The following is a 22219-nucleotide window of genomic DNA, read 5'->3' as shown; positions in this document are numbered from 1 at the left end:
AAAAAGAATATATTAATTGTGAATATTGTAATAATCCCCAAAAAGAAAACAATTTAAGAATAGCAAACGTCAAAAGAAATGAAACAAAATGGGGCGTTAAATCTCTCATTCGTATAGGACAATTTAACCGTAGAAACATGGTATCGAGGATGAATATAAAGATCGTAGTAATTCGTCATTTCTTGGAAGACTGCCCGCCGCAAGATCTCGGACAATTTGTTCGCATGATATCGTCCGTTGTTCCCCACCACAGTTATACTACTTCAGATTCCATAGTATTGCCTTACTCCAGTAGCATTTTTCGTTTTTCAACATGATCGGTAGGAGGTTACTTCCGTTTTATACTTTCTTCCTATTTCTGGGTATACCAGAGCCAACATCGACGCCATTGGCTGCTGACTCGCGTGGTTTCTCGCCTTAAAGATTTATTTGCTTTATAAATGAAATCCGATGTCCCACACGGACCGCGGTTCAAGTGATTCATAGCAATATCTGCTTCTTCGAGTGTACCGAGTTTCACAACGTTTTCCTAGCATCTACACTACCTTCGAACTGCTGCGGATAATAGCTCGGATGATACAGCTTCTCTTCGGGCTACTCGAAAATCGACCTTACTCTGGAAATATGGGTAGAAGCATGAAATCGGCGAAAAGTCGACGTACCTTCCACAAACCTTCCCTACATACCATTATATTATAAATATATATATATTTCTATCTATCCTCTATGTATTCGGATACTTTTCTATGATTTTGCGTATGTATTTTATACACGTATATATATATAAGGTAAAACTCTCTTGGTCGAATGAAAATGCTAGTCCTCTTTGGATACCTAACATAGAACGATTTTACGATACGTTTACGTAAACTTACTGTTAAAACGAATTTTCTATATAAAAATATTCTGGAAAATTGATGCATGTTCTTATCTTTTTCTCTCTCTTTATTTTTCAAGTAGGTAAAACAAAAACAAAATAACTATTGTACATAAATTGAAAAAGAAATTGTTACATGTAATATTTTTTTTAAATATTAGACAAATAAGTTCATATTAAAAGATATTCCATTATTTCTACTTTTTATTTTAATAAATTTTCATATTTTATGCAGAAAAGAAATAAAACATTACAATCTTGTGACTACAATATTAAATAAAATTTGTTAAATTCATTATTATTCTTATCATAATTTAAAACCTAAACACAATTACAAACTTCACGTTTACAATAGAAAAGCAAATTTGATCGTTTAACGCAAGTTTCATCGACGAAAAAAGGATTTGACTAGTTTAAAGAATCAGATGTCCTACATTAGGTACAATAACCCTAGATAGAAAAATGCGTTCTATATTTCTTTCACTCTCTTTTGTTGGAAGTAGGTAAAACAAAATTAAAATAATTATTGTATATGAACAGCTGAAAAGAAAAAAGTTACAAGTAACATTATTTTAAAGGATTAGACGAATAAGTTAATACCAAAAAATATTCTTTTATTCTTATTTTTTATTTTAATAAATATTCATTATTCCTACAAAGAAAAACTAAAATCTTGTAACTTTCATATCAGATAAACTTTGTTATCACAATTTCAAACCTAAACAATTACAAACTTCACGTTTACAATAGACACATGACTGTTTAATGCAATTCGAACAAAAAGAGTTCGACTAGTTTAAAAAATCAGATGTCCCACATTAGGTACAATAGCTCCAGATAACAAAATAGAAATGTTCGAGATGAAACAATAGTATCGAAGGGTAACTCGAAAAGATAAGAATACCTACCCCTTTGATTCTGATAGGAACTTTTTCAGAAGACTAAATTCGCAAAGTGCCGTGTTAAACGATTGAACATTGCTTTCGACATGTCGCGAAGCTTGCCATTTGGTGAACCGCATTGATAGCGGAGCCATGACATCTTGCATCGTCACCAGGCAACGTCGATACACGAGCCAAATGCCGTGTATACGAGTGATGCACGTCGCTCGACAACGACAGCAACGACGAGTTAACGCTGACTGGATAACGCCACCAACTGCCGATAGCTGTCGATCATACGTCTTTCATATAACCGCCAACGATTTCAACCTTTTTCAACATTTATATCTTTTAGTTTGTTATATCGATAATATATCGGGGATAGATGAATAAATGGGGAAAAAAAAAGAAAGGAAGAAAGGGGGCTGAGTTACACTAAAAAAAAAGCAAATCTTTTTTCAAAAACTTTTTTTCATTTCATTTCATTTGGATAATGCAAAACCGTCAAATATGAATGACAATGATTTGAAACATCTCCATTTTTGTTTTCTTTCTTTTTAACTTCGATGATATACGATTAATCTTAACGATAAGTAGTAAGAGAAAGATAGAAATAACAATCATCTTCTTTCTTCTTTACAATTCTTCGTACGATAATCCACGTGGATGTCTGACACGCACTCTAAGGATTTATTTTGCTCTCCCTTCTACTTGTCTAAAGAAAAAAAAGTTTTATGACTAATATGCGATAATGTGCCATCCAATACATATATATTTTTCAGAAAGCTGATAAAATTGGAGAACCGTCAATACCAGCCGCCGCAGATGCCAGGGACGCCTACTTCCTCTACCACTTTTCCTCCACCATCATCACCGGCATCACCACCACCACCCTTCTAACTCCCATTCCACTTCACCTTCTTCACTTCCAAACCTCCCCTAGCACCCCCCAATTTTCCTCTAAGATCCTCTTTTTCTTTTTCTTCTATTTCTCTTCTTCTTTTTCTTTTACTTTTACTTCTTTTACTTCCACCTTCGAGCACACGAGTGGTGAGCGACGAAACTTTCCTCCTTAGTTAAAGTATCAATATTTTTAGAAGGCGCGGGTGGTTTTCCCTTCTACCTGAAAGAAAGAGAACGAGAGGAAAAAAAACGAGAGAGAGAGAGGGGGGGGAAAGGGAAAGGGGGAAATGTTATTTTCTCGACGGTATCGATTCCTTTCATTTGAGTTCTCTTCTGGGCATATTACTAACACACCCAACCTTAACACTCAACGAAAGAAATTCTATCGAAAAAGGATGCCGAAATCGAGATACGCGAAAGTGCGTAGGTACATGGAAAATAATAAAAACGATTTCGTCGTTCTAAGGTAACATGGGGCTTGGATGGGGGGAACTAGAAGAAAAACTGTATGAGAGAGGGTAAAGAAGAAGGGTATAAAAAACGACAATAAAAATGTCGTTGGTGGAGGGGTGGTGTAACTTTGGAAACAGACAAAACGAGGAAAAAGTGATAAGAAAAATGGAAAGCAAGCAAAAAAAAAAACTTTTCCTTTCGATTCTTTTGTTTACTTATATGGCAGCACACATCGACTATTTTATACATTTTTTTTATCTCATCTCTTCCTTCCCTATTTCTTTAAGTAGTTTGTTAAATTCGATTCTCCTTTTTTCGATCATTTGCAATTAGTTCGTGTGAACGTTTGATTGAGTTACATTACTCGATAACTACTACGACAAAAATAATTCAACGACTAGTTGTGTGTGTATTTGAGACGTCAGCCTTTTTTTTCGTTTCTTTTCTATTGTTTTATCCTTGAAAAAGCACCAAACTGGGAGAGTTATAATCAAGGAAATAACGAAAGCTTTTAACGGGCGCACTGGGATAGTTCGGAGAATAGAAGCTAAGAAGATAAAGAGAAGTATAGAGGAAGGAAAAAGAATAAGAAGAAGAGGAGGTAGGAGGAGAAGGAGGATGATAAAGAAAATAGAAAAAGAGAGAGACAGACTGACTAACAGATATACAGAAAATACTAGAAAAGAAATGGTTAGGAAAAGGGATAGTAGGTACGCGATGCCAAGGATCGTTCCCTTCCAGCCGACAAAACAGGTTCGGACAGAAGTTCCTTGACCCGTGTGATATGCCCTGGAAGTAAACCAATTAACTGGTGGCAAGTTCCAAGGAAAAATTCACAAACTACACTCTACCCCGACCTACCATGTTTTTTTTCAACCTCCAAATCTCGGTACTTCCAATCCTCCCTACCACACCAATCTCTTTTTCTTCGTCATTTTAGTTCTTATCTTTTCTACAAAGATTTCTGAAAGAGAAGGAGACAGTGAATAAAAAAGAAAGAAAGTAAGAAAGTAAGAAAGAACGATAGAGTCCAAGAAAGAGAAAAAGAAATGGGACATTGAACGGCTGGACGAGAAATAGACGAAAAGAAAGTGGGAGGAGTGGGGAGGAGTGAGGGTGGAAGGGTTCTGCTGAGTGGTAGGAAGATTCGAGTGGTTGCAAACAAATTACATCAAACTAACGGACAAAAACAAGGAAAATCCGATAATCTTGTTTCGAAACGAGCTTCTAGTAGAGAACGGCTACTGTCCGTTTTCTAAGTAGAAACGAGAAACGGCTCTACTACTACTACTACTACTACTACTACTATTACTACTACTTCTAATTAATTTCTGTTTGCTCAGTGAAAGCAAGACGACTACGACGACGACAACTACGACGACGCGTGGCGTATACTGCAAAAAAGGGATCGAAAAGTATCGAGTAGTAGCAGAGAAATGAGAAGAAAGACCCTTTTCTTTCTCTTACCTAGCACTTTTGTTTTCTTTTCTTTTAAATTTTTGTTTTAAGGAATCCCTCTTCTCGGTTTTGCAAATATCCGCGAGGGACTAGTTTACGATTCAGGGAATACACACAATGCTCTACCACCCACTCAAGGTTACTCGATGGATCGTCTATCTTTGTTGACTTTACGCAACTACTGTCGTCAGAAATGAAGAGAAAGATAGACAGATAGAAATGATAAAATGGTTGACTTATTTTTATTATGTACTTTATTACTTACTTTTAAAATTTTTAACAATGAAGAAAGAATGTAAGAAATAAAAGAATAGTTTATTGTTGAGAATAACTGATAAGTGGAAAATATTATAGATACGATAAAGTAATTAGTATTCAAATATTTTCAAGTGAGATAAAATATAAATACGAAAGAAAATGTTAGATAATGGAACGGTTTGTTTTTATTTATTGCATAATTTGTAACTTTGAATAAGAAATATCGGTAAGATGGAAGAAGACATAAAAGAATAATTTGTTTTCGTAAATAACTGATAAGTATAAAATATTATATAGATATTATTTAAGTAATTAGTATAACAATTTTATAGTATAAAATATAAAAAAAGAAGATTGAACGAGAGATAGTTGAATGATTTTTAACTTATTTTCGAATGTGAAATATAAAGATAAAAAAAAATACTTTCTATCAACCAGCATATAAAATGTTTCAAACAAACATTTTATGTATATTAAATAAAATAAAGCAAACATACAATAATGTAATTAATACAAAAATATTATAAAAAAAGATGATAAAAACCCCTAAAGTAAAAATAATTTAAAAATAAAGAAAACAAAAATACAAATGATCATATCTAAATGTTAGTATCACCATAATGGCGAAAAATATCTATTATTTATTCTTTTATTTGGTAAAAAGTAACTTGATAGCGATCTACTAGTCACGGTGTTATACACTTTACAGTAGAATAAGAGCGATCGCTGTTAGAAATGAACATCGAAGCAACGTGACGGCAGCACTTTTCCTATGATTTTCACCAAACACCATCACCGCCACCACCACCACCACCATCAGCGATCCATCAAAATCTCTATGCTATTTTACGATGGCCCAGCGTTTATTAAAACGATTCTAGAGTTGTGTTCGATCATAGTTTTTACTCCATCTACTGTCCGATTGTATCATGGAAATACGAGATATGGATTGTAGAACACCGTGAAAAGAAAATATTTTTCAAGACGTTATTCTTATTATAGTATACGTTAGACTATAGTGGAAACATTATTCTTATTGTATTTTCAACGATGAATAGACATAAAGCAATAAGGAGAGTCTCTCTCTCTCTCTCTCTCTCTTTATTTCTTTTTCTTTTTATTCTTTTACTGTGACTGGCAACGTAGTACCATCCTGAATTATTCAAGAAGCCAATTCGAACGATCGAAAGAACAAATACTTTGAGGAACAAAGCTCGATCCCTAGATAACGGGTGTTATCGATCGTACACCAAGTCTTCTATCTCGATTATTCGAGTTATTTCGATAAAATGCTCACAAATCATTCGTAATATTTTTACAATTGTTGTTTTGTTTCTTAAAGCAGAAAGTTTAACTAAAATGTATAACATGTAAAATATCTTAATTGAAGATGTTTAAAACTCTCGTGCATGGCTGCTTATATGAGAAAAGCATTTTCCTTTTAGAACATTTATAGTTTACGATACATTTTCTCTACTTGAAAACTTAAGGAAACGATAATTGCACTTTGGTAAACTTTTCACAACGAAATTATATAGTTATAATATAATATTCTCGGTAGCTTAACGTCTTTATAAACGTAAAACTCATGTAAACTTTATTTTACTTACGTATCAAATATATCTAAATAATACTATTAACTAATAAAGGTAAAGAATTTTCTAATGATCATTTTGATGATTGTTTTTTAGTTATAATATTACTTTTGTTGAGAAGAATTTTACGTAAAGTCCAATTTAGTTTTTATAATATGTTACATTGCAAAAAAAAAAAAATATTAGGTGGTTCGGAAAGTCGTTTCGGTTTTCTTTTGTAAAAATGAAGACACAATTTTTGCTTCGAGGTTAAACCTAAACCATTCAAGTGGTCATAAATAGTTGAATTTGATAAATTTAACCTCTCATCGATTTCATGTGTTACTATTTGTCGGTTTACATCAACTAATGCCATTATTGAATCAGCAAAAAACGAAACGACTTTCCGAACCACCTAATAAGTTTATGAATTTATAAAAATATTTTTATGTATGAAAATTCAGTGTCACGTTGTTGGTTTGTGATGAATTTCGAAACTAATGAACCGATGTTAATGAAATTTATTTTTACTTTCTGTGATTTTTTCCAACTTAAAATATAGGATAGTTTTTATCACGATTATTTTTATTTTTTAGGATTTAGAGGTTATCTAGGTTTTTAAGTACTGTAAGTTTCCAATAGATGGCGATGTATTGCAATTCAATTATTTCAGGTTTTTTCAGATTTACATATGACATAACTAACCTTACTTTTTATATTTTTTTCAGGTATTCTAATTGTGGTATTATTTTATATGTTGTTATTTACATATTTCATATTATACATTTCAAAAAATTTTATGTTGTTTTATGCTTAATTGGAATTCCTATAAATTATTAGTGAATATTAATTTGACTGTATTAAATAGTTTAGAATTATATTAAATCAACGTTATATAACTAACCTTCCTTTTTATATTTTTCATATATTATTATTTCATGTATTCTATTGTAATTGTAGTATTATTTTGTGTGTTATTATTTATATATTATATATTATATATATTAAAAATTTATGTGTTGTTTTATACCTAATTTGAATTCCCAGAAATTATTAGTGAATATTAATTTTACTGCGTTAAAAATTTTAGAATAATATTATATAATATAATTAAGAATAATAATATTAAATCAACGTTTTATAGCAAAACCACAGCAACACATGGCCGAAGCATCTTAGTATGTATTTAAAAATCAAATAATCAAAAATTAATGATCATTCTTTTGATATTTAACTTTACTCTAACTAATTTATACTTTGAATTATCTAAATATCACACAAAAAATCATGAGACAAAAATTAACATATTAAAAATAAAATAAAATAAAATAAAATTTTCTAATTGTAAGTAACTGGTATAATGATAAAATAAAATTAAAAATTACAAATCCATATGAGTATTATTAGAAGTTAATAGATAAAATGGTTTACCCGTTGGTCGGATGTTGAGGTGGTAGCAATTAATTCGCGTTTCACGGTCGTTAATTCTCGACGTAGAAGGAATATCGAAGGGGCGTACTCTTGATACATGCATGTCCCAACAGACGGTAGGAAAGACGGGGTGCAATCTGGCTCATGCAACAGCCACTATAGGTACGATTTTGCTACCGTAGTATACCGTACCCTGAACGGCCAGGTGTTGCTTGACCCGTGTAAATCGATCTCAACCTAAATTGCGTCGTTAACCAGTCCATCGCGCAACTGCGTTTTCGTATCGCGTCACATTTTACATCGAATTACGAAACCTCCTACGTCATCATAACTTTTGATCTTTTGATCTTTTAGACATTTATATACAATTATATACAAGTATTTAAATAAAATGTTAATTTTTTTTTTATAGAAAAAAGTAATTTAAATGATCGAAAAAATATGAAATGATGATAAATTAGATGTTTATGATTTAAATTTTGAATCGTTAATTAAAAGGGGGTGGTATCGATATAAAATATTTCGATCAAACTGTAGAAGAGGATGAATTTCCTACGTAACTCGTTTGTCGTAGTTTAATTAAATTAGAATTCGTTTATCGTTTGGCAGGCATCGGATAAATTGGTACACAGTCTATTACAGGGATATTAGACTACTATCTAACTTGGGCGATGGTAATTACCGATTACCGAGGAAACGGTTAATCGTCTAACCCTCGCACGCTTGCTAGTGGAAAGCGTAAAGGCAATTTGCATAGTTTCTCCTTCGATACTGTTACATTTCGATCGTACGGTATTTTTCAAATTGTTCGATGATAAAGAAAAACGAACGAACGAACGAACGAACGAACGAACGAACGAACGAAAAGGAAAGAATTAAAATAAAAGAAAATATTCCTTTTTTTTTTCTCGGGAATTACTAGGTACCACCACAGTTCTTCATTTGCTCGCGTTGTTGCACGATTTTAGTAGAAAACCTTGTTCGTTCCCTTTTAGTTCGCCGATGGAAACGATCGAAGCGAATTATCGCGTAAACTTTCAATTGGAAATTCAAACCGGTGGTCTCTTCGCCAATTTCGTCCCTTGCCAGAGATTGAATGCCGTTCTCTCGTAAGCTAGATGTAATTGAAAGGATAAACGAATGATCCGTTAAACAAAAAAAAAAAAAAACAAAAAAGAAGAGAAAAAATAAAATGCTACCTATTCCTATTACGTGTCTACCCACACGTCGTATAATTTTCTCATTTCATTCGATATATTATTATGTATCTTTCATTTCAATCTTATCTTGTATTATTTTTTCATTCGCGAGAGTCGACAAATGTCAAAGAAACATCAACAATACAAAATATAAAAATAAATCAATCAAACTCGAAAAAAAATTACTACATTAAAAATAAAATAAAATAAAATAAAAAATAAATAAATAATATCGAGCATTCTTCGAATGAGTTTCCTTTTTATTTTCATGGTTTCCGTGTTATTCTTTTTCATATTTTTTTTCTTTTTTTCTTTTTCTTTTTTTGCTTCCATAGGGAGATAATCGCAAGGCTTTTAAAATAAACTACACTTTCGTTTCCTCCCCGAAAAGCTTTTCTCGTAGAGAAAACTTTTTGGTGTTTTATTTAGACCGTTCGATACGGGCAATGTTATATCCTGCCCGTAGAATCCATGGCATCAGAACTGACTCGTTTTCCTTCTCTCTCTCTCTCTCTCTCTCTCTCTCTTCTCTCTTTCTCTCTTCACATCCCATATTTCATGCTCTCTCAAATGTTATTTCGAAATCCACATTGAATCTGGACAGATTGAATCATGGTCTCCGCTTTTCTCAGCACTACAACGTCGTTCCAGTCCTCTCACTATCAAAGTCTCCGTTCTTTTCGAAAACGAGACGAAACATCTACGAAAGTTTATCTACAAAACTCACAAACGTGTATTTGATAGACGAAGGAAAAATTAATAATCGATAGTTATTATATCGAACTAAATATATATATATATTTTTTTTGCTCTTTTCCTAATCGTTTTTTCTTATTAATTTTATTTTGTTTTTTACAATGATTTGAATTATTTTCTTTACTCGTTTTTTCTCAATGCAACAACTTGTACATCTAGGGTTTTTATCTAGGAAAATATTTCTATATACTTACAGCTTATATATCTATATATAATATGTATATTTTATTTTTTGTTATTTTTGTTTCAAATCCTTTGACGTGAAACGAAAGTAACCATTGCATCAGATCCTACGACAAGGTTATGAAATAAATTCGCATCAGTGAAAAATTCTATTTTTTCTTTACAAGATTATTATCCAACGATAAAGATACGTACTGCTTTAGAAAAAATTTTACAATTTCTCTAGAGCTTGTGTATTTTCATGATTAACTTTGAATATCTACCTTTATTTTTCTTTTTTTCTTTCATTCGGTTTTTCCTTTTCCAGAAAGAAAAATGCTTAAGCTTTTCTAAAGTATTTACTCTTTCTCTCTTTCTTGTTTTTCTAGTTTATATTTTTCATCATCTTATTCTTTTCGCGTTGTTGCATTTTCTTAACAATTTTTATTATAATATTTTGCAGTTTCTAAAACCCCATTATATTACAGTTGTGAAAAAGAATAAAGTATTATGCATATCCAGAAAAAGAGATAGTAAAACAGAAGCATAAACTCGACATAACTGACGTTTTCCCTTTTTCATCCCCCTTTTTCCATTCCCTTTTTTTTTTGTCGAACAGTTACGCGTCAATATACCATTGAGTTTTATATTCTCAGGGACACAATTTAGTCACGTCTAGCGAATCCACCTTTTTAAAGACGCTTATAAAGCGTATTTGCGTCCACCATCTTCGAGTTAAGACATACGGTCGTTTCCATCTAAGGAAAATGGAGAGATTTCGTCGAGATATGGAACTTGGAATGCATATTCCGCAATGAGAAAGAGACGATTTCTCTGTAAAGCAAGATGGATGGTATATAAAGGAGGAAGGGGTTGAGGAAAAAAAATAAATGAAAAAAAATATAAAATAAAATAAAAATAAAAAAAAATTTAAAGAAAAAAAACAAAAGAAGGAGAAAAAGGAAAGAGTAGGAAGACAGATATACAGGGGGGGAAAAAGGGTAGATAAAAAAAGAAAAGTCGAAGGTAAAGAGCCAAGGGTAGAAAAGAAAGGAAGAATAGTAGGAAGGGACCGAAAAGTACCTAGGCACGTTTATATGCGGTTTTCGTGGTCATTCGACGTTGGTACATCCGCCCGAAAGCTTTCCGCCTTCTCCTCCTCCTATTTCTCCTCCTTTTCCTCCTCTTTCCCTTGTTTTCAACCCCTTACTCACAATTCGCGTTTTCTCTCGTTTTCAGTACGCTCATCTTCCCATTCCTTTTCGGCGTTTCCTTTTTTCGCGTTTCGTGCCGACCACACTTTATCATCCAGCAATTATTTCGCGTACCTTTCCTCCCCACCCCCACCCGCTCCCCCCACCCTCTTTCTATCTTCTTTTACTCCGTTATTCTCCCACTCCAATTTCTCCTCTAGCTGTCCTATAAAATATACGATTCGTAGGCGGACCGAGCTAGAACATGCGCGCGAACGAACGAACGAATGAACGAACGAATGAACGAATGAACGAACGAACGAACGAACGGGCGTTCAGTTATTTATTTTTCCAGTAACTGTAATTTTTCAAACACTGCCCGCCGCCGGATAAATGTGCCAGACTGTTTTTGACGCGTTTGAAAAATACGATGTCGGGTTTCCACCGGCACCGCCACTGCCACCACCACCTTCACCGCTGGTCGGCAGAATTTCTCGAGATCTCGCAGCACAAGTTCGTTGCTAAGCAGAAAGATAAAGATCGTTTAGGCTTTCGTGCAAATTCGCCTTTACGTTTTATTCATTTGATTTTTGATTTCTTTTTTTTCTGTCTTCATTTGTGCCCATAATTGTGAAAATGGTGTAAGTCATGTATCACTTGTTTCGAGATATTTAAAGATTTTTATTTGAACACTATATGAATTCTATGTAATATTGAAAAAACAAACATTATCTAAAGATTCATTTTTGACAATATTGTGAAAATTACATTGAATTCATTTAGTTTAAAATAATGTGGTGCGTAATAACTAATAAACTCATTTTTTTTTTTAATTTTGACTTAGACCACTTTCATATATTATGGACACATTTAGAGTATCATCGATGAGATGATCGTTAATGATTTTTGTTTTAAATTTTACAATAACCTTTTAGGCACTAGGTTCCACTATAGTGGCTTTAGCGGATGCTATCCTCTAGTAGGAGGCGTCACTTTAATGGTTTTCGCGGACGCTATCTTCCAATACGATGCGATAGTATAGTAGCTTTCGCGGAAAACATCTTTTACAATATATTATACCTAATTTTATTATTAATTATTAAAGTAAATTGACAAAGTTGAAGTATATGTGGATTATTTCTTTTAAAAAAATTATAATTTAATCATTAATCAATATAATTTAATTAAAATGTGTAGAAACAACCTCACCTAACATTCAGCACTGCCTAAGAGGTTAATATTGTGTATATTATGGTTTTGTAACAATTATTTATTGGTGTGTATAAATAGTATTGAATTAAATTTTTATTAATAATTAAGTGTCTTTTTTTTATAAATTTAAATATGTTAGATCTTTATTGAGTAGAGAAGAAACCTTTATTTTAATTGGTTATGCATTTTGTATTTGTAACCTAAAGTTCTTTTAGTTTTTTTAGAATTAAATATATATTACATCAGAATTATTATTATATTAGTTATTTTGTTATTAAGTGTATATAGGTATAGCTTTATTCAAGTATTATTATTATTTATAAATATTTAATGATCTATTTACTGATGTATTTTGTTAATATTATTTATAATTATATTTATATATAAGTAATAATATATTATTATTACTTATTTTGTATTTAATGATGTAAGCATTTAATGATACTTAATCATTAAATGTATTAATGTACAGTATATTTATATTTTTTGTATATACAATTTGATATAATTAATCATAAGCCTGATTAAAACAATCAGATTATTAATTTCACCTGATTTTATCTATTTAATGATATCTTTTGTACATTGAAGTTATTGTTTAATAAATATCTTCGGTTTGGGTTTTGGATGGTCCAGTTTTTTATTTCAAATTGTTGTGAACTATTTGTTTGATTTATCTTTTGATGTCCGCGAAGGGAATATTTATTTTGTTGTTGATTGTAGCCATTTTTTTCTTCGTTATCAGTAAAACGATAGAATGTTATTTCTTTGTTTTTCCATCGGCCCATTTTTTTTTCAAGACCAGTTCTATTTAGTAATTGGTTATGTAATTGTTTGTTAGAACTATCATCAATTCATCGTTATCTCTCTAACTCAATACTCAATAAACTATGATTTCTCTTTCTATTTCTTTTTATATGTTTTTTTTTTCTTTTCGAATAATATCGTCAAGTTTTTATTACAAGTTCCCACTTTAGTACAAGAAGCGAGCTATCGTAAAGATGAGCAGTAGCATCACGTGGCACGTAAACGGGGTGCCCATTTCAACAGATAGAACACCAGCTGAATTTATGAAAAATTCTACGAGATAGACGAGAGGGAAGAGACACGTAAGAAAAAGAGAGACAGACTAAGAGAAATAGGATTTATGTATATATATATATATATATATATATAGTATACGAAAGTTCTTGTTCGTCCATGAAAGCAGAGGTGTGAACGAGCATGCGACGTGCTTCGTCGTGCAAACGAATTGCAGCATCTGGACGAAGAAGCAACAATGAGAAAGAAAGAGAGAGAGAAAGAGAGAGTTGCACCTCGGAGGAAAGACGCGAGCTTCCGGAAGTAGCTACCTAGCAAACCGGAAACAGTCCTTGTGGCTTTACTCTCATCGCTGCTCACACCTGCTGCTTTTCCAAAGGTACCGTGAAATCTCTTCTTTAAATTCCAGTATTTCCAACTAGACACCTATTATATCTCTTTCTTTTTCTATTTTCTTTTTGTTCTTTTATTTTTCTTTTTATCATTTTCACATCGCTATTCTTTCATCGGTAGGAATTCAAGTAGTATTAATTTTTGATCGAAAAAAAAAAGAAAAAAGAAAGGAAGAAAGGAAGAAAACGGAAAATGGAAAAGTCAGAAAACGGTAAAGAAAATATTTGCGAAAATGATGTTTTATTCAAAAGTTCATTGAAATTGAAACGATAAATAGAGCAGAAATTCTCTGGCCCGCGTGTTAGATTTCTATCTTTTTTTCTCTCTCTCTCTCTCTATTTTTTTTAAGAGATAGGAAAAAGAATAAGAATAAGAAAGAGAGAGAAAGATAGCAAAAAAAGAAAATGTAAGGAAAACGTTGGTTTTTCTCAAGAGAAATTCGGTGGAAAATAGTAGCGTGACCTTCGTGGTCTCGTTAAGGAAAACGTCACGCCTTTCGAGATATATCTTTGATTTTTCTTCATGGTTTTCTTTCTTCTCGAATTGCTTCCGACGTCCGTCGGATATACCTTTCGAGATTACGAGAATATATATCGAGAAGACGAGGAAAGAATTCTCGAATATATTGAAACTACATTTTGGCGGAGCGATTTCCCAGAGAGAGATTTTCAATAACATAGATTTCGCGTGTTAGGAAAAATAAAAGGGACGAAATCTACGAATAGAAAACGAGAAAGGAAGAGTTTTCCAACAAGAATTTAACAAAAAGAAATTATAAAAAAAAATCTGTGCCAAGTGATAAGACTCTAAGACAAAGATCTTGATAATTTCGTGTATAACCAAATATCATGTCGTGTATAGGGGTAAGGTTAAGCACGTAGATACGTTTAAGTATCATAATGTAGGTAGTTTACTAATAATAGCGGCACGAACAACCAGCTAAATGTGCATGGCTCGTATTACGCCATTGGGAACTATCATAAAGAGGATTATCAACGTTTTAATAGATTCCAATATCGGGAACGTGCCGAGAGAGAAAGGGAAGGTGAATAATTCTTGCAATTAATCAAAATATTATATAAATATAAATCGATCAAATATAGATATATTTCTTAACATTAACATTTATCCAAAAATTATCTGTAACACAAACTTGCCCATCTAGAAATCCCTGGTGTTTAATCACGAATGAAAGAGGATAGTTTAAATGTTAACGATTATTTTTCTCATTTAAAATAACGGTCCGGTGTAAATGTAATAGGTAGACCACAGTTAAAGGTGGATAGCTTGTGAACGTAGTTTATTATAAAAGTTAATTTAGTTTTGGTAGGTCCCAAGGGTGAGTGGAAAAAAAAAACGAACGAATCGTGAAAGCTTTCGCAACGATCTAAACGCGTATGACATTTGGCTGCTTTTCGAGAAAGACGATTGGTGTCAATGTAGTGGTGGTAGATGATGATGGTAGGGGGGGGGGGGAGTGGGGGTTGTGGTGGTTTATGATAGTAGAGAGGGTACATCATGGGAATAGGAGAAACGATCGTTGGTATGTAATGCCGTGGATAGACCGGAACAGTAAGGGACGTGCCTAGAAGGGTTCACGTTGCATAACGCCGTCGTGCAATTTCGATGTTAGCTCTCTCACAGTATCCGTAGCGTTCGCACGCCATTAATTTCATTCTCGTGCTCAAGGATATCCTATCGACGTCGCCGATCACGACGACGATTTGCCACGTTCCTCCTTCTCGGCCTCGCACTCGCTGAAACGCGACAAGACGTGAGATGTCGCGTCCCAAATTACTATATCCACCAACACTAACTCTACCCAACCGACGCAATTTACTTTATACGTGTGATACCAGGAGAACGAACTAGACGTTATTTTCCTTCGAGAAAAATATTCTCTTACGGATGAATAATTCTACGAGCTTTTCGAATGATTTCCTTTTTGAAATTTTCTTTAACTATTTTCCCTCGTGATATACGTGATAGCTATTTGCGTAAGTGTGCGCATCACGTATACCTATATACGCGTGTAATTTAGATCGAGATCATTTATTTTATTTTTTTCTAATTTTTTCTTTTTACAAGGATACCATCTAACATTCTGAACGTAATGTATGACGACGTACGATGATAATAATAATAATATAAAAAGTTATTACAGTTGGATCGCTTTAGCAAAACGATTGTATTTCATGCAACGTATAATTAGCGAAATACTTGACGTCAATCGTTTTATCGTTCGAACAAGTTTCCGTTGAACGTGGGGAATCATCGTCGTTCTATTTTCTTCGAAATTAGTTCTCACGATATTCAAAGTGTTAACGTTCGAGGTAATTTTTTTAACAGTAGCGGACCATACGCTCGAACTGTTTAATGAAAAGTCGAATTTTGTTCTCTTTATCCGACTATCCTATCGTCGTTTTCCTCTTTCATTCTCATTCACATATATGCATTTCTTTCATAGAACACAGACATTCACAAATACGTAGAGTAGAACACACTATAATATTCCTCGTTGGTTACGGTAAAGTTTTAACCGAAAGGCAATAAACGTCCTGAAGGGATCGTTGATGCGCGGTACGTTTAGTACACCATTAAAAGAAAGAAACGAGCATTTCGTTGATTGAGAAATCTCACGGAGATTCGATGCGGACAAACGGAAAGCGGCGAAATCGGCGGCAAAAGGCAACGAACGTTTTTTAGCAATTTTCCAATGTCGTACCGTGGATATTTCAGCAATTTTTCGAGCGAACTACTTTCTTCCTTTCTCAATTATATCTCGTTCGTACTCGAATTTCCTGCGTTGTTACTCGAAAACCATTCACGAACAAACGAACGAACGAACGTAACAAAATTTGTTTTCCTTTTTATTTTTATAATCGATTTTTTTATTTTATTTCATTATTTTTTTCGTGGAGAAGGAAGAGGTGGAGAATGGTGGTAAGGGGGTATTTCGGTCACGTTAACTTTACTTGAAATACAAGAAGAGAAAAAAAAAGAAGAAAAAAAATGAAAAACAAGATCGACAAGTTTGGTTATACTAAACGACGATAGGCATTCGATAGGATGGTTTAAAAAATACGTTTTCGATGGTACCTTCGATACGTTTTTGCTCTTCGTAAAGAGGATATACATACACAGAGGGTCTCACGATATCCGAACGTAAACACGCAGTCGCATTTGGTCGAGCAATACACACCTAACAGTTCAACTACGTTAGGTATATATATCGGGACGTGCTTCGCCGCCATGTCAGCGTAATAAATGTTTGCAGTACACTACACACACCCCCACTGTATACACAATTACGCGAATTTACCTATTTTGATTCACGCAAAACCAGTTCCCTCTACATTACAAATAATGGTAGAGCAAACCTGTGAAATTATAATAGTTATGTCATTTCGATCTATTTCGAATGTAGTATTACGAATATTGCTGTGTTAATCGTACAATCGTACCTACTATTAAAATGTATGAGACGAGACGATGGTGGTGGAGGAAGAGGAAACCTACTGACGACTAGGATAAAACATCGGATTAAAGTACTATAAACGTTCGTTGCGTTGATCTTTCGCTTTTATGAATGGATTAGTATCTCGGTTAAATAGTGTCCCGTGTGTCTATTTCTTCATACATTTATCATCCTTTGTCTGCGTTTCTTTGTCTGTCTGTCTCTCTCTTTTTGCGGATTATGGTTAAAAAAAAAAATGAAAGTGTTAAACGATTAAAAAGTCATTTCTTTCGAATTTTTCTTTTCCTTTATTTTTTCTTGTTTTCGAACTATCATCGATACACCATTCTCGAGACGATATTAACGATATTGTAGGAAAGATTTTAAGGGGAAGACCTGTTTTTCAAGAAAGAAAGAAATAAGGAAGAAAAATAAAGAGAGAGAGAGAGAGAGAGAGAGAGAGAGAGAGAGAAGAGAAATTCGAAGTAATATTAAACACTTTAGCGCGCCATCGGATCGTTTCATGCCGTTCTTCTCTTTCATTTTGACGTTGATCGATGTTATGTTATTTCATATCCAACCTTCCGAAGATCGATTTACAATGTTGAAAAAAAAAAAAAAACGTTAAGAGAAAAACGTTAAAGGTCGAAAGACTTTTCTAATGTTTCACATAAAAGTTGCCGTATTTCCCCGTTCCAACGATATCGACTAATTCTATTTATTGTTAAGGGCAAAAAAAAAAAAAAATAGAAAAAAAAAGATAAAATACAAAAGAAAATATCGATAAGTGAATGGTTCGAGTGATTGATCCGTTCGAAAGTAACTTTTTAACTCGAACGATATCGACTAATTCTACTAACTGATAAAAAATAAACCAAAAAAAAAAAAAGAAAAAAGAAGTAAAGAAGTATAAAAAGATCGATAATAAAAGCGTTGATTTATTTTTATCTGAGTGAAATTTTACGACTAATTGAATTGATTAATTTTTATATATAAAAATTCAGTGTGTCACATTTTTGGTTTTCTATAAACTTCGAAATTACTCAACCAATCTTAATGAAATTTATTTTATTTTGTGTGATTTTTTCAACTTAGTATATGGGATAGTTTTTATCACGATTATTTTTATTTTTTATTGCTAATTGAAGGATTTATTATTTTTTGGTTTATCTAGGTCTACAAGTGCTGTAAGTTTACAATTGGTGGCGTTGTATTATAATTCAATTATTTCAAGTTTTTTTTTTCAGATTTACATATGGCATAACTAACCTCACTTCTTATATGTTTGCGTGAATTATTATTTTATGTATTCCTTTATTATATTATTTAGGTATATTAAATACTTCTTTTTTATAGTATTCTTTATTATTTTATTATTTTATTTTAATAAATATATTATATATTTATAATATTTATTATATTATGTATTAATATTTTGGGCGTTGTTATATTTTTTTTATATATTATATATATTAATAATTTTAGGTTGTTTTATGCCTAATTTGAATTCCTAGAAATTATTAGTGAATATTAATTTGATTGCATTAAATAGTTTAGAATTGTATAAAATTAACGTAATATAACTAACCTTACTTTTTATATTTTTTCGTGTATTATCATTTTATGTATTCCTTTATTATATTATTCAGGTATAGTAAATTTTCCTTTATTATGGTATCCTTTATTATTTTATTATATCATTTTATTAGATATATTATATATTTATTATATTTGTTATATTATGTATTAATATTTTGTGTGTTGTTATTTATATATTATATATTATATATACTAAAAATTTATATTATTTTACACCTAATTTGAATTATCAAAAATTTTTCGTGAATATTAATTTGACCTAATTCAATAGTTAAGAATTATATTAAATTAACATTTGATAACAAATTCACAGCAACGTATTGCCTGAACATCTCAGTTATATTATATAAATCAAATAATTCTATTTCTTGTTACAGTAAAAAATTAAAAAAAAAAATAAAATAAAATACAAAAGAAAATATCGATAAGTGAATGGTACGAGTGATTGATCCGTTCGAAAGTAACTTTTTAACTCTAACGATATCGACTAATTCTACTAACTGATAAAAAATGAACCAAATAAGAAAAAAAGAATCAAAGAAGTACAAGAAGGATCGATAATAAAACGATCGATCTATTCTTATCTTAGTGAAATCTTTCTCTTTATTAGTTGCCGATAACACCGAAACTACACAATGGGATTCGATCTTACAATCTATCTCTCTCTCTCTCTCTCTCTCTCTCTCTCACTCTCTTCCGTCTATTCGGCATCGCGTTTGGTTTTCAGTTCGACTTCTTCGATCGACAAAACTTGTGCAATTAATAGTAGTAGAGTGGCGAAGAAGAAGAAGAAGAAGAAGGCATGGAAGATCGAAGAGTTGAAAAGCGCTCGAGAAGAGGGTTTCAGGATAGAGATGGGTGTGAGAAAGAAAGAGAGAGTGAGAGAGAAAGAGGGTTGCTGGGGGTGGGAAGAGATGGGTTAATGCTCCGTGCTTGGAAAGGTCGTCGAGCTAACTTCTGCCGAGTAATCAAAGGAAGGCTCTTTGTGCAACGTGTTCGACCATTCGGTACTTACCCCAATACTACCGTTACGTAGAATAGAATAGCAGCGAATACTTCGAATATGAACGCTGCTATAGCTGAAGGTTTCGATTCGATAATCAGCCGGAAAGATGAAATCGAGTCTCCCTCTCTCTATCTTTCTCTTTCTATCTTTCTTTTCCTGTTTATATATATATAGCGTTTTCTTATCGAGTATTCCTTTATTATCGACGAAAAGAAGAATATAATTCGGTTCTTACCTCTATCATCGATTTATTTTTTAATACACTTCTCTTTTCTTGTCTGTATAATTTATTTTATGGAAATTTTTCTTTGGAAAAATGTAGAATCAGTAAAATGAGGATGATTATTTATAATTAATAAATAGTAGAGAGTAGTATTTGAAAATTGATTAGGGTAATAAGTGTATTTTAACTCTTTGCGGCACAGAATTTCTGATAATTAAATAGCCCTATGTTGCATAGAGATTTGATTGAGTTTTAAATGAAACAAAATTGGTATATTTTTTATTAATCAAGAGATTACATAATGTAAAAATATAAAAAAAAGAATAATAATTTAATTTTACATTTGTAACATTTATAGATATATAGGGGATTTCAGATAATAAAATTGCCCTATGTTGCATAGAGATTTGATTGAGTTTTAAATGAAACATAATTGTGGTATAGTTTTATTAATAAAGGTATTACATAATGTAAAAGCATTAAATAAAGAAAGAGTAATAATTTAATGTAACATTTGTTCGAATATTTATTAAATTTGTAACATTTGTTGAAAATGTCACTAGCAATTGCTTTGCATAAATAAGAGGAAATATAAATTAATGAGAATGCAACTATTGCAATATTTCAGGGTGGGACTAAAAATGTCCCACTATGCATTACGGTTAAAGAGTTAAAGATAATTTGATTGTAGTATTGGTGAAAATTTTGTAGAAATTTTAAAGTTTGAGTGAATTATTTTTATAAATTACTAAAACAGTTCGATATGATTCATTTTTTTCGCAATATTTAAATAGGTTTGTAATAGAGAGTACTTTTTATTAAAATTTATTGAATTTATGTATTTTAAAAATACGTTGGGTCTTTGATTTATAAATAGGTATTAATATATAAATTTCTTTTTCCATTAATAATTATTTATTTTTATGAAAATATATAAATTCAAAATAATATTTATTTTATAATAATATTTAAATCAATATTTACTTATTTATAAATCGTTACGAGGTTTTCCAAGCAATCCAACGTATTGCAAGGATTAAAATGTTATGTATCCATTTGTATGATATCATTGAATATTTTTAATGAAATTTTACTCTACAATATTATTTATATAATTAAAATTTTAAACGTATTTATTCGCGAGAAATCTTTCAAACTATATGATGAAGAAGATATTGAAAGAAAAAGATATGAAAAGACAAATGGATAATAAATCTACCCGTTCTTTTTCCATAATACGAAGAAAGAGCTAAGTGATACGCAATATCGAGTATTTTATTCTATTTTTTTTTCTTATCTATTTCTATTATTTTTTCGTGTTTCCTATTCTATCAGAGATATAGTCGAGAATGGTTCGATAGGATATGTAGGTTCGATAAACGCTCGTAACGAACGTTGCGATAAAAAGGAAAGAGAAGAAATTCAAGAGGATGGGAATTGAAAAAAGAAAACTTTATCCGATTACGTGCTCGTGTGGAATTATACGGTGCATATGAATCATTCTCGCGCATTTTCCCTCGCAAGTCTATAAAAGCGAAGGATTCAAGCAACGATATCACATCCCTGCCTTTCGCATGCAGACGAATTTTTGCAGGAAAATACTGACACGAAGTGTTACGTGTGTTAGATCGTGAGTAATGTTTTTTCTTATGAAAGAATGCAAGCTAGCTGAAGAAAAATTATTACTGATAGTACTACTCTATACGCGTATATTCTAGACAACGTATTTATAAACATTTATTTTACAATAATTTTAATACTAGCTGTGTACCTTCTTTTACACTTATTTATCTTTTAATATATATAAACTTTTTTTTATACAGTAAAAATATTATAATGTATTTTATAAAATACTTCATGTGTATATATTACCTATTTTATTTTTTCAAAACGTTATACCTTCATTCAAAGATATTTTATAAAATAATTTTAACGTCAATTGTACTTTGTCTTTCTTCTATTTACACATATATAAATGTTTGCATATAAAACGTACTCGTATCTATGATCAAACATATTACATAATCGTGTACTAGTTGTACTTTCTTTTGTACTTATTTATCTTTTAATATATAAACTATTTTTTACAATGAAAATATTATATATCATAAAATACTTCATGTTTATATATTCCCTATTTTAT

The 22219-nt window shown here is 31.6% G+C and overlaps 1 long non-coding RNA gene across 1 annotated transcript in view; it reads right to left on the bottom strand.

Moving 5' to 3' along the window:
• Positions 1-1162: 1162 nt before the first annotated feature.
• The window catches only part of LOC149032028 (uncharacterized), a 44951-nt gene continuing 23894 nt past the window's right edge, over positions 1163-22219 (bottom strand). The window contains exons 2-3 of the long non-coding RNA XR_016177122.1: positions 3976-4078; positions 1163-3903 (exon numbers count right to left, since the gene is read on the bottom strand). This is a non-coding gene — a long non-coding RNA (uncharacterized LOC149032028). The remainder of the gene's footprint in view (positions 3904-3975; positions 4079-22219) is intronic.

This window comes from Polistes dominula, unplaced genomic scaffold, assembly GCF_049000335.1.
Source record: "Polistes dominula isolate Pdom_NZ unplaced genomic scaffold, Pdom_raw_medaka contig_482, whole genome shotgun sequence".
Classification (NCBI taxonomy): domain Eukaryota; kingdom Metazoa; phylum Arthropoda; class Insecta; order Hymenoptera; family Vespidae; genus Polistes; species Polistes dominula.
This window is presented reverse-complemented; position numbering and strand designations above follow the sequence as displayed.